Source organism: Elaeis guineensis, chromosome 3 (genome assembly GCF_000442705.2).
Source record: "Elaeis guineensis isolate ETL-2024a chromosome 3, EG11, whole genome shotgun sequence".
In the NCBI taxonomy this organism is placed as follows: domain Eukaryota; kingdom Viridiplantae; phylum Streptophyta; class Magnoliopsida; order Arecales; family Arecaceae; genus Elaeis; species Elaeis guineensis.
Window position 1 is genome coordinate 71,237,882 of NC_025995.2, and position 12,727 is coordinate 71,250,608.

The following is a 12,727-nucleotide window of genomic DNA, read 5'->3' on the forward strand; positions in this document are numbered from 1 at the left end:
ATTTAAATCTACCATATAAACATTACCATGTCTATGTCCAATAAATTTAATGCCATCATTAATAGGACTAGTTACAATGCAAATAGACGATTCAAAAATAACTTTATATCCTTTATCACAAAATTGACTAATGCTTAGTAAATTATGCTTTAAACCATCTACTAACAAAATATTTTCAATGTATTTGGAGGGAGTGATACCAATGTTACCTATACCGATGATCTTTCCTTTGCCATTGTCTCCAAAGGTGACCATCCCTCCATTCTTAGCATCAAGAGTGATGAATTGGGATTCATCACCAGTCATGTATCTCGAGCATCCATTGTCAAGATACCATTTTCTGTTTCCTCCTTGGGATGCTAAACACACCTGCAAGCAAAAGTCAAGTTTTTGTTTTAGGTATCCAAGCTTTCTTGGGTCCTTTTTGGTTAGTCATAATGGTTCCTTTTAAAACTCATATTTTCTTTATATTTGAATTTGCAGACTTGTTAGAGAAGCAAGTGTATGACTTATGTCCTACTCTACCACATTTGAAGCAAGTAATATTAGAAGACTTGTTACTTAAAGAGTTTACATAAATATTTTTTAGATATTTTTGTTTCTTCAAGGGGTTATAGCCAAGTCCAGCCTTATCATACACGGCCTTTTGATTTTCAAGAATCATATTAAGTTTATTTGAACTCAAGGTGAATTTTTCAACTAATGATTTTAACTTAGCAATTTCATCCTTTAAACTTTGATTTTCTTGAAGCAGGGTAGATTTTTCAACTGAAATGCTTTCATTTTGTTTCAATAAAGATTGATTTTTCAATTTTAGATCTTTGTTCTTCATCCCTAGTTTCTTTAATTCATCAACTAAATCATAAAAAGCTTCATGTAATTCTTCAAATGTAAAGTCACCAGGAGTTTCGGATATTACCTCATTTTCGTGTGTCATAAGGCACAGGTTAGCTTGTTCAGTCGAGTTTTCCTCTTCGGAGCTTGAGTCATCACTCGCACTCCAAGTGGCCATCATGGCCTTCTTCTTGTACTTCTTGGGACCCTTCTTCAGTTGTGGGCATTCGGATTTGAAGTATCCCGACTTCTTGCACTCGTAGCAGATAAGGGGTTGGTCTTTCTCCTTTTCTTTGCTCTGTTCTCCTTTTGTGAATGGCCTCTTCCTCATCCCTTGTTTCCTTTTTCTCATAAATTTTTTGAATCTTCGGGTAATGAGTGCCATTTCTTCATCATGTTCTTCATCTTCAGTGTCATCAGTTTCTTCATCCGGTGGAGCTTTGGATTTGAGGGCAATTGTTCTTTTCTTTTTGACTTCTTCCTCTTGATGTTGCTTCATGTTTAGCTCATGAGTCATCAATGATCCAAGAAGCTCTTCCAAGGGTAGAATGTTCAAGTCCTTGGCTTTTGGATGGTGGTCACTTTGGCTTTCCAAGTTCTTGGTAAGGACCTGAGAATCTTTCTTACAAGCTCACTGTTAGTATAGGACTTATCAAGACTCTTTAAACCATTTATAATATCAGTAAAGCGAGTAAACATTTCAGTTATGGACTCATCATGCTCCATTTTAAACAATTCATATTTATGCACAAGCATGTTGATTTTAGACGCCTTTACTTGATTGGTTCCTTCATGAGTTACTTCTAACCTATCCCATATTTCTTTAGCAGATGAGCAAGTAGAAATGTGATTAAATTCATTAGCATCAAGAGCACAATAAAGAACATTCATTGGTTTAGCATTTAATTGGGCCATTTTCTTATCAACCTCATCCCATTCTTTCTCGGGTTTGGCTGATTCCACACCATCTATACTTTTAGTGGGTGTGTGAGGATCGTTCACTATGATACTCCACATATCATAGTCGAGTGCTTGAATGAATATTTTTATCCGAGCTTTCCAATAGGTGTAATTAGACCCATTGAAAAGTGGAGGACAGTTGGTGGATTGCCCCTCGGCTAGAGAAGTGTCGACTTGAGTTGCCATAGATCTTTGGCTCTTTGGTTGTTTAGATCAAAGTAGGGCTAGAGCATCGGGCTCTGATACCACTTGTTGCCCAGCTATGCAACCCAAGAGGGGGGGTGAATTGGGTTTTTAAAAATTTTAAGCTTAACTTATGACTTATGAGAAATATTTGACAAAGCTAAATAAATAGGGAGAGTAAAATTAATTCAAGACTAATGGCTAAGAGCAAGAATGCAAGAGAATAATGAAGAGTTAAAGAAGAGTAATTAGACACACCACAAACAAAAGGATTTATAGTGGTTCGGTGCCAACCTTGCACCTACATCCACTCCCCAAGCTCCTACTTGAGAATTTCAATCAACTAATCTTGTATTCAACCCGAATACAAACATCGAAAACTCTGATTCTAGCTATCCCAAGCTAGATCACTTATTTCTCGGGTACAAGCCAACTCAATACACTCCGATTCTAGGTTCGGATCAACCTTCCATTATTTTGGAATGCTTCCAAAATAAAAACAATCACTCAAACCGAGTATAACAATCAATAGCACAAATAAGTACAAAGAAAAGCTCCTTTAATGAGCGAATAAGACTTTAAATACACTTTACTCAAAGAGAAGAAGACTCTTTTTGATTTTCTCAAGGTGGTTGGAGACTTGAATGTGCACTTGAGGAGTTGGTGAGCTTGGATTAAAGGCTTCTTGAATGCTTTGAGTGAGCTCTTGCTTAGGGCTGAAAAGTTTGCTTGAAATCCCTTTTTCAAAATCTCTTTTCTTTATCCTTGTTTTTGATTTCCACCTTTTTGTCCCTTTTATAGCTTCAGAAAATAGTGAAAAACATTCTAGACTGAAATAGAGCCGTTAGACCATAATAAATGAGCATTAAAAGCACTTAAAATGGGTTAAAAACTAGCCGTTGCAGAAAAATCCCGTCACAGAGGTCGACTCATGGGTCGACCTCTGTAGAAAAACATCAGAGAATCAAACGGGATGCAAGATTCTGTAAAACTGGCTTAAAACCCGCAGAGGTCGACTCATGGGTCGACTCATGCCTTAGGGGTCGACTCATGGGTCGACTTATAGGGTGTGCCAAGTCTGTGCCGGCCAGAAATTTCAGCGTGCCAGTCATCTCATGTGCCATAAGTCGACTCATGGGTCGACTCATGATTTTCAAACATGCATATCTTTCAAAATACAAGTCCAAAATCAATAAAATTTTCACCAGTGGATCACAAATCTTTTGTTCTATCATTTGATTCTTTCAAATCAGGGTTTTGGTAAAATTATAATTTTGCCCCTGAAGAGCAATAAGTCTTTTTCAAGTGAGAAACATTAGTACCCCTTCAACTGCTTTGTAATCATCAAAATCAATCTAAGGAGCAACAGCCATACATTCTGATCACCTTATCAAAATGTATGTTCCAACTCTGAGATGCTTGCTTCAATCTATAAATAGATCTCTGAAGCTTGCACACCTTGGACTCATCTGTGGATATGAACCTTTCAGGTTGTATCATATACACCTCTTTGTTCAGCTCTCCATTTAGGAAAGCTGTCTTTACATCTATTTGCCAGACTTCATAGTCTAGATATGCTGCTATAGAAAGTATGATTCGAATAGATTTGAGTATTGCCACAGGAGAAAATATCTCATCATAGTTAATACCATAATACTGACGATAACCCTTGATAACCAAGTGGGCTTTATAGATCTCCACCTTCTCATCTGCGCCCCTCTTCCTCTTGAAGACCGACTTACACCCTATGAGCTTTACCTCTTCAGGTGGGTCAACTAATGTCCATACATTGTTGACCTTTATAGACTCCATTTCAGATCTCATGGCTTCAAGCCATTTATCAGAGTCAGAACTCTGCATTATATTCATGTAGGTGATCGGATCCTCATCATTCTCATCGAGTTTGATAGGATCCCCATCTCGGATCAAGAAACCTAAGTATCTGTCCAGCTGATGCGGTACTCTATCAGATTACTTAAGGATGTTTGTTCATTGGGCTTCAGGTTTGATCTCATCAAATTCGATTCAGATTCAATCATTGGTGTCGGTTCTTCTACCTGTTGAACTTCGTCAAGCTTGATTTTAGAGATATTTATTTCTTCACTAAAGAATTTCTTTTCTAAAAAATATGCCTTACTGCTGACAAACACCTTTTGTTCAGCAGGTAGATAAAAGTAATATCCCCTCATTTCTTTGGGGTATCCTACGAAATTATACTTATCAGACTTAGGACTGAGCATGTTAGTTTGTAATCGTTTAATATAAGCTGGACATCTTCAGACCCTAAAGTAAGAGAGGTTCGGCCTATGTCCTGACCATATCTCATATGGTGTCTTACTAACTAACTTGCTCGAAATATTATTGAGCACAAGATAGGCTATTTCAAGTGCATATCTTCAAAAAAAGATCGACAGAGTTGCAAACCCCATCATGGACCGACTCATGTCCAACAAGATTCGATTCCTCCTTTCTGAGATGCCATTATGCTGTGGTGTCCCTAGAGAGGTCCATTGGGAGAGAATCTCATTCTCTCCTAGATATATCAGAAATTCACTAGAAAGGTATTCACCTCTTCGGTTAGACCGAAGAATTTTAATACTTTTTTTAGTTTATTTTTCTACTTCATTATGAAATGTTTGAACATTTTAAATGATTCGGACTTGTGTTTCATCAAGTAGACGGACCCATACCTAGATAGATCTTTTGTGAATGTGATAAAGTAGCTGTACCCTCCTCTGACACATGTGCTCATGGGTCCACATACATCGATATGTATCAAACCCAGCACATTACTGGCTTGTTCATTTTTTTTAGTAAAAGGTGACTTGATCATCTTTCCAAGCAAACAAGACTCACAGGTAGATAACGATTCATAATCGTGTTTATCAAAAATTTCTTCTTGAGCTAACCTGTTTATCCTATTCTTGTTGATATGACCTAGCCTACGATGCCAAAGGTAAGCATCTATGACATCATCTATTCTAGGGCATTTATTTGAAATGTACATTACATTAGGCCTAAATATAATATAGATACCATTGTTCAACTGTCCATGTAAAATTGTAACACCATTCAAAATGATATCACAAAAGTTTTTCTTTATTGATGTTTGATAATTTGAATTGGCCAAAAGGCCTACAGAAATAATATTTAAAAGAAAATCAGGATAGTAATGACACTCATTAAGAACAATATACTAAGACTTAAATACAAGCTTGATGATTCTTAAAGCTAGAATTGGAACTGATCTTCCATCTTCAATATTCAAAAAACTCTCATCTTCTCCAAATCTCCTAGTGACTTGAAGACCCTGCAATGAATTGCAAATATGAATAGGGCTTTCAGTATCCAATACACGGTCATTGTATTTAGAAGAGAAAAGTTACAAGGTGTTATCACATAAGTATCTTGTCTAGCAACTGATTGCTTCTTCTTCTTTGGCCTGTTCGGGTCAAGGGAAGCAATATACTGAAGACAATTCTTCTTCCAGTGATCCTGCTTCTTGCAAAAAAAGTACTCTGTCTGACTTTGATCAGCCTTGAACTTGGGTTTCTGAGATTGACTCCTAGCACTAGGCACTTTCTTATTCTTCTTTTTCTCTTTCTTAGAGGGACGATGACTACCGAAGAAGATCCTCCCACTAGATTCACTGTCTCCTTATGGAGCTCGTGATCTTTCTTAAAGATCTGTAATAACCCCAATAGACCGTGATAGTTGACACAAGCTTCGTCATTCTGAAATGACTGAGGAACGACAGGTAGGATTTGGGAAGAGAGTTCAAGATCACATCTTTTTCCAGCTGTTCATGCAAAGGAAAGCCGAGTTTACTCAATTTTTCAATCTGCTCGATCATGTACAATACATGATCGATAATAGATGCACCCTCTCTCATCTGAGTATTGAAAACAATGCAACTAGTCTTGTGCCGCTTAACGTCGTCAGAAGTACCAAAGGAATCTCTCAACACTTAAAGCATTTGCTCTGGCTAAGCTTTTTCAAACTTTCGGCTGAACTTGTCATTCATGGAGGCCCGCATGATGCAACGAACCATGGTGCGATCATTGAGCCACTTCAAATAAGTATCTCAGATCACTCCTTGGGCGTTAGGAGCAGACTCCTCAGGTGTCAGATCCGTTATCACATAAAGGATCCGCTCATGCTCTAGAACAATCTTTAATTTTTGATATCAATTATCAAAATTCAGTCCGATAAGCTTCTCACTGTCCAACAGTAATCAGAGTGACAAGTTTGAGGCCATATTGCATACACAAAGAAAGAACAAAGCCTAATTAGTATATGAATTTATTAATCCTAAAAATTTGGACTTTAGTCTAAAGGTCTTCCCACTATTTTATACAAATTGGTAGTCTCTACCTTCAATTTGAGAATTATCTTAATTTCTTAGCGGATACTAGAATCCACACAGACTACATATAGGCCGAAGATGGCTCGGTCAATCCATATGCACCAATGGATAGGTTCTTAACCAATTATTTCTCCAAACAACTTCTAGTATTTAATTTAGCCCCAGATTTTATTTCAGTAGGTGATGGGCCTCTACTAAAAATTTCGATTAGGTCAAACCATTAACATGACCTACTCAGTGATTCTACCTAATGAGTAATTAGGCCCAATGATGGCTCGATCAACCCAACCATCATCAGATAGTTCATCAGAGTCATCATATGATGAATAATAATTCTATCATTCAGAGAGAACATCAGATGGATGATTCCTGCAATATCAATTAGAAATAATGGACCCATTATCACTCACCTTAGTGAGAGACTATGATCTAGTTATCACCATAACCAGCTCATTTTAAGGATCTAATAATTTAGAGGATTTAATTGATTTAGAGAAGAGAGAAGAGAAGAAAAGATCAATCAGTAGACTATAATCCTTCCACTGACTTCACCAAGTCACTGAATCGAGTTAGGTCATGCTGATTGAACTAGCACCTAGATCAGTCACACTGATCAATCTTAATGGTATGGGCTAACTCGAATTACTTAGCGATCTAATCAAAATCTAGTTCACCAAATTGGTCAGGTAAGTGAGATCGGTGGGAGGATCTGCTAAGCTTACCTTAAACACCATCGAAATGACCAGATAAGCCACTCTCAATTAAAAATCATCGATCGAAATGCTAAACTTACCTTAGACACCAATTGGTTAATCAGTTTTGATTTGACCAACTTAATGATTTAGGTTCAACCACTGAGCCACAATCAAGATCCATTTGATCTAATCAAAGACATGGACTTGACCATCTACAACTATTGTACTAAAGAAACCTGATTAATCTAATTCAACATTTGGTTAAACTTAATCAATTTTTTTACATGGTCAATCAATTCTTTGATTCTAATCTTAGGTCTAATCCAATTAAAGAGAAGGACCTGATTTGAGCTAACCAATGCTCCATGTTTTATGCAATGTCATTAGATTTAAATCACAATTCTAGATCCAATCAGCTTGATACTTAATTCTCAATTAAGTTTTGCATCCACATGGTTAAGCTTTCAAAAATAATTTTTTATGTAAACTTTTTACATAAAATCATAAAATCTTTTAGATCAATCTAAATTTTTTATGATTTTAGATCAAAATAATTTTGACTAAACAAGATTAGATGTAACTAACTATCTTCGCAACTTGCATTACATACAACAATATCTAGGATTTTAAGATCTAGAGTTTTGCAAAAAGTAAGTTTTCTTTTTTTGCTTTCTTCTTCATGAGATCTCACAGTGGCACCCCTACACGTCATGAAGAGCACCCCATTAAATGGGAGGAGAGGGTCATAAAATCTTACTTTCTTCTATGATCGGACAGCTTGGCGATTATCCAATCCGAGTACTTTACTACTCAAAATATCTAATCTAAATAAATAATAATTAGATCTAAAATAAACTAATTTAAATCTAATATAAATTATAAATAATCAGATCTAATAATAAAAAATCAGATTTAAAGTCATATTAATTCATATCAAAACAACCTGACTCTGATACCAGTTGAATAAAATTTGCAGTAGTGCAGTACATGCAATTAAAAAATTTTATGTAATAAAAATAATAGATTAAATAATTTAATTATAATTAATGTATAAGATCTAATCTTAGACTTCACATCAAGATCTTTGATATAAAAAATATATCTTTAGATCTGAAAATAAAAAATCACATCTGAAATTTTAGATCTAATTATTAGATCTACCATAGGAATCAAAATAAGTTAGAGATCATTACCAAAAAATTTTGATCTTGATCTTCTCTGATCCAATGGTTAGAGAAGGTTTTCTTTAGATCACTCATAGCCACACAAAGTTGTCTGGTCTCTATAGAAAAATCCATGCGAAGACTGACGTAGATCAGGGGCTTGGAGATGCTAGTCTGCAAACAACTTCGATAGTTGACATCTTGCTTCTTCTACAAGTATCTTGGACACTCCAAAGTAATAGAAGATTTGGAGGAAGAAGAGAGGAGGAGGAGAAGAGGCTCTGAATATAAAAAATCTACAAGAAAATTGATCGTGGAAGTTCATTACAATACAGGAGTTCCAAGATAGTCAATTTGTAATAAAAATGTCAAATAATTTTTATTAATAAAATTCATATACAGTTTACAAGATGAGCATAATCATCTAATGATCGATTTTGGGATATATTTTTCAACACCGTAGAGGTCGGATGCTTGTGCGGTTGTGAGCAACCAGAGAAGACTTCTAGATTCATGTTCTCGATCATGAAGTTTAACTACCATGCTCAGGTATTGGGTTCGAAACCCTCATTGTGATAGATTAGACTATCACAATGTGCTTATTTTTGTTCGCATGCTTGTTATTTTAAATTCAGATTTTTATGCATATAAATTCATGTCATAGATCTATTTGTAAGAATTTTAAGATTAGTTCTTATGCATGTATTTGTAGATTAAATAGTTTAATCTAATATTCTTTTACTGTAAAATTTTTGAAATATATATATGAAACTCCTGCGCATCCCAACACTCTGCTCTCTGTTGGCTTCTCTCGATCTGTTGCTGCTCTGGTCCTCTGTCCAACACACCAAAAGGCCATCATTTGCCACAGGATCTTCTAAAGACCTGAATCGAGCATTGATCGAAGATGCACTCCGATTAAATCTTAGAAAACCTCCCTGCCTTCGGATCTTCACTGCTCACATCTCCAACCATTGGATCGCACAAACAAAGCCTCAGATCACATCCACCTGCTTCTCGACCTTTAGATCAGGACCCAGATCATGCCCGCGAGCCTTTGAAGCCATCCAATCATGAGCCGATCCATGAAAACACCCATGACCATGAGAAACCAGTGGGAACCAGTGCCGGTCCATGGTGGACTGTGAGAAACTCAGGAGAAACACCTGCCTGATCCACATGGGTCCCATGGACCATCAGTCCATGCGCCACATGTGGACCTCATGGGAGAACCGTGCGGGCCGCACCTGCTCACGCTGCTTGGACCTAGGCCATGCCCCGCATGCGCCCACGCATCCGTATGTTGGGCTGTGTGCAGCGGCTGCCCTGCACGCTACTGCATGTGCTCGATCTAATGGCCCATCGCCAGTCTCAGTTGCTTCGATCTCCATACAGACTTACTTTGATCGTAAGTTCTTCATCCATACTCCATTTAGATTGATCTTGGGCTATTAGACTCCATTTGTCATGAGGACCTTGCTGTGGCCTCAGTGTGGGCTGAATCTTAAGTATCAAATTCTAACAATTTCATTTTAACTCGATATTCGACCTCCTCCCAACTTTAAGAGCTTCTGATCTCTTCGTCTCCATTCCCTGGGGCAATGCCTGCTGATTATTGATGGGCAAACATTGGAGTCGAGCCAGGCTATTCGATCCCATCTCTATCATATGCTTTGTTCTTCCTGATTTGAGACTACTCAGGGTATCATCTTGTGGTAATAGGAATCTCACTCTGCGATATCACCTCTCATCCTCTTGAGTCTCGCATCTCATGTCTATCCACCTCCATCTGGAACTCCACCTCGCTCTGGGCTCCTCTTGGCTTCTGAAGCTTCACCTCTCACTGGACTCCCCATCAGGTAGTAATATCCTCTCATCCTCTTCTTCTCCTCCAGAATAGCCCTATCTCCATTCAATACCTTCAGGATTCCTCCACTAGCTACCGTTTGTAGCATCTCGAATCCAATCTACTCAGTGAGATAAGATTTTGCCTCAAATCGGATATGTATCGGACCTCCTCTAATCTCTCACTGCACCATATGTGTCCTCTAGCTGACCGTCCTGATGCTTTGATCGCATAGCTTGATCCATTCGATAGATGAATAGTACCCTCACTACTCTTAAGGAGTCAAATTGGTCCTCTTACAACATACATGATAGGTGCATGTAGAATCTAAAATTTACTGCTGGAAAGAAGTAGATATCTGTCAGATATCTTCAGGATATCATCCTCTGACTCACTACTGGCCATCACCGTAATAGCCCTCGTTTGATCTCTGAGTGGAGAGCAATCTCTGGCTAGATGCCCCAACTTGTCACACCGATAAATTTGATCTTGCTCGAGTCCCTCATCCTGGACTTGAACCATCCTCATCGCGATCTCCTATCACTTTATCTACTACCTCCTGCTCCTCTAGAAACTACCAAAGCTGAGCTACCATTGCCTGAGCTCGAAGTTGGGTTCTCCCTACTGAGAATCTCATTCTGAAGAATCACTGCGGTGACCTCATCCATCTTGATAGTGCACTTTCACACTAGAAGAATAGTCATCAAGAACTTATAGCAAGACTAGCTCTTAGTTTTCTCTTCAACATTCTCGCCAACATTGAGGAGGCCAGTGAGGATCTTCTGGAAGTGACTGAGATGCTCCTGCACACTCTATCCTTCAGTCATCCATAGCTAATAGAATTATCTCCAGAGAAAGAGAGTGTTGGTAAGAGACTTCACCATATACAACTTCTTGAGCTTCGACCATAGCACCATTGAAAAAATCTTGTCAAGTACATGGATCACACCTCATCCACTAAGTACAAACGGATCGTACTCACCACCTGCATCTAGAGCCATCTCTAATCCTGCATCTCTATAGTAGTTAGCTTTTCTTCGCACAAGGGAGCATCGATCAATCCTTGCTGGATGAGCACGTCCTTCACCCTTGCTGGCCACAAGGAGAAATTATTCTTTCCATCGAACTAGTTGATCTCCATCTTGATTGAGCCTGCCTTCTTCATCTTCAATCTTGCTCACCACCGTTGCAATATGCTTTCTGGTACCATCTCGCTCGGATACCATTTATTTAGGGATGTCTGGCAGGACACCATCTTCACAGGATCTTTTCGATATCACAGTTGCAGCAGGAAGAAAGAAGAAATAAAATAAAACAATCAAATACATGGATTAGCCAAAAGGCTTACCTCCATGGGGCATACAAGCTTCACTACGAAAAAGAGAAAATTACAAGAGCAGATCATACCCTCAACCCTCGTACACCCAATCTTTCTTTCATAAGAAGCTCTCCCTCATAAAAGCTATCTCTCTAAGAAGACCCCCTGAACCTTGAAGCGACCACTATCTACTACCTGATAGTCTATCTGAAGCACCCTTGCCTTTGCTCTCTGTCAGCTCCTCTCAGTCTGCTGCTGTCTGGGTCCTCTGCCCAACACACCATAAGGCCACCATTCACCATAGGGTCTTTTAAAGCCCTAAATCTAAGCTCTGATCGAAGATGCACTCCGATTAAATCTTAGAAAACCTCTCAGCCTTTGAATCTTCATCGCTCGCATCTCCAACTATCGGATCATGCAAACAAAGCCTCAGATCATATCCGCTTGCTTCTTGATCATCAGATTAGGACCTAGATCACACCTGCGAGCCTCTGAAGTTGTCCGATCATGAGTCGGTCCATGAAAACACCCATGAGCTGCGAGAAACTAGTGGGAAACAAATGTCAGTTTGTGGTGGACCATGAGACTCAGGGGAAATGCCCGCCTGGTCCACACGGGCCACTATGGACCATCGTCCATGCACTACATGTGGACCACATGGGAGAACCGTGCAAGCCATGCCTGTGCGCGCCCTCCTGGGTTTGTGCCGCACCCAAGCGCATGCTTGCTTGGGCCTAGGCCATGCATCAGTGTGCCGTGCATGCGCATGCTGGGCCATGGCTCACGACCACCCCATGTGCCGTTGCGCATGCTCGCTTCACTGGCCCACCGCCACTGCCACCAGCCTTATCGCTCTAATCTCCGTGCAGACTTCTTTCGACCATAACTTCTTCATTCGGACTCTATTTAGGCTGATCTTGGGCTCGTTGGACTCTATTTATCATTGCAGACCTCACTGTGACTTAATATGGATCGAACCTCGAGACATCAAATTCTAATAATCTCTATCTGACTAGACATTCGACTTCCAACTCTAAGAGCTTCTAGATCTCCTCACTCTTATGTCCTGGGGCAATCACCTACTGATCATGGATGGACAAATATGGAAGTTGATCTGACTGCTCGATCCCATCTCCATCGTATGTTGTACTGCTCCGACCTGAGACCTGCTCGGGGTATAATCCTGTGATGATAGAAATCTCATCCTATGATATTATCTCTCATCCTGTCAAGTCTTGTATCTCGTGTTCGATCCACCTCCACTTGGAGCTCCACCTGCTCTGGGCTCCTCCTACTCCTGAACTCCATCTCACACTGTACTCTTCGTCAGGTAGTAATATCTCTCATCCTCTTTTTTTCCTC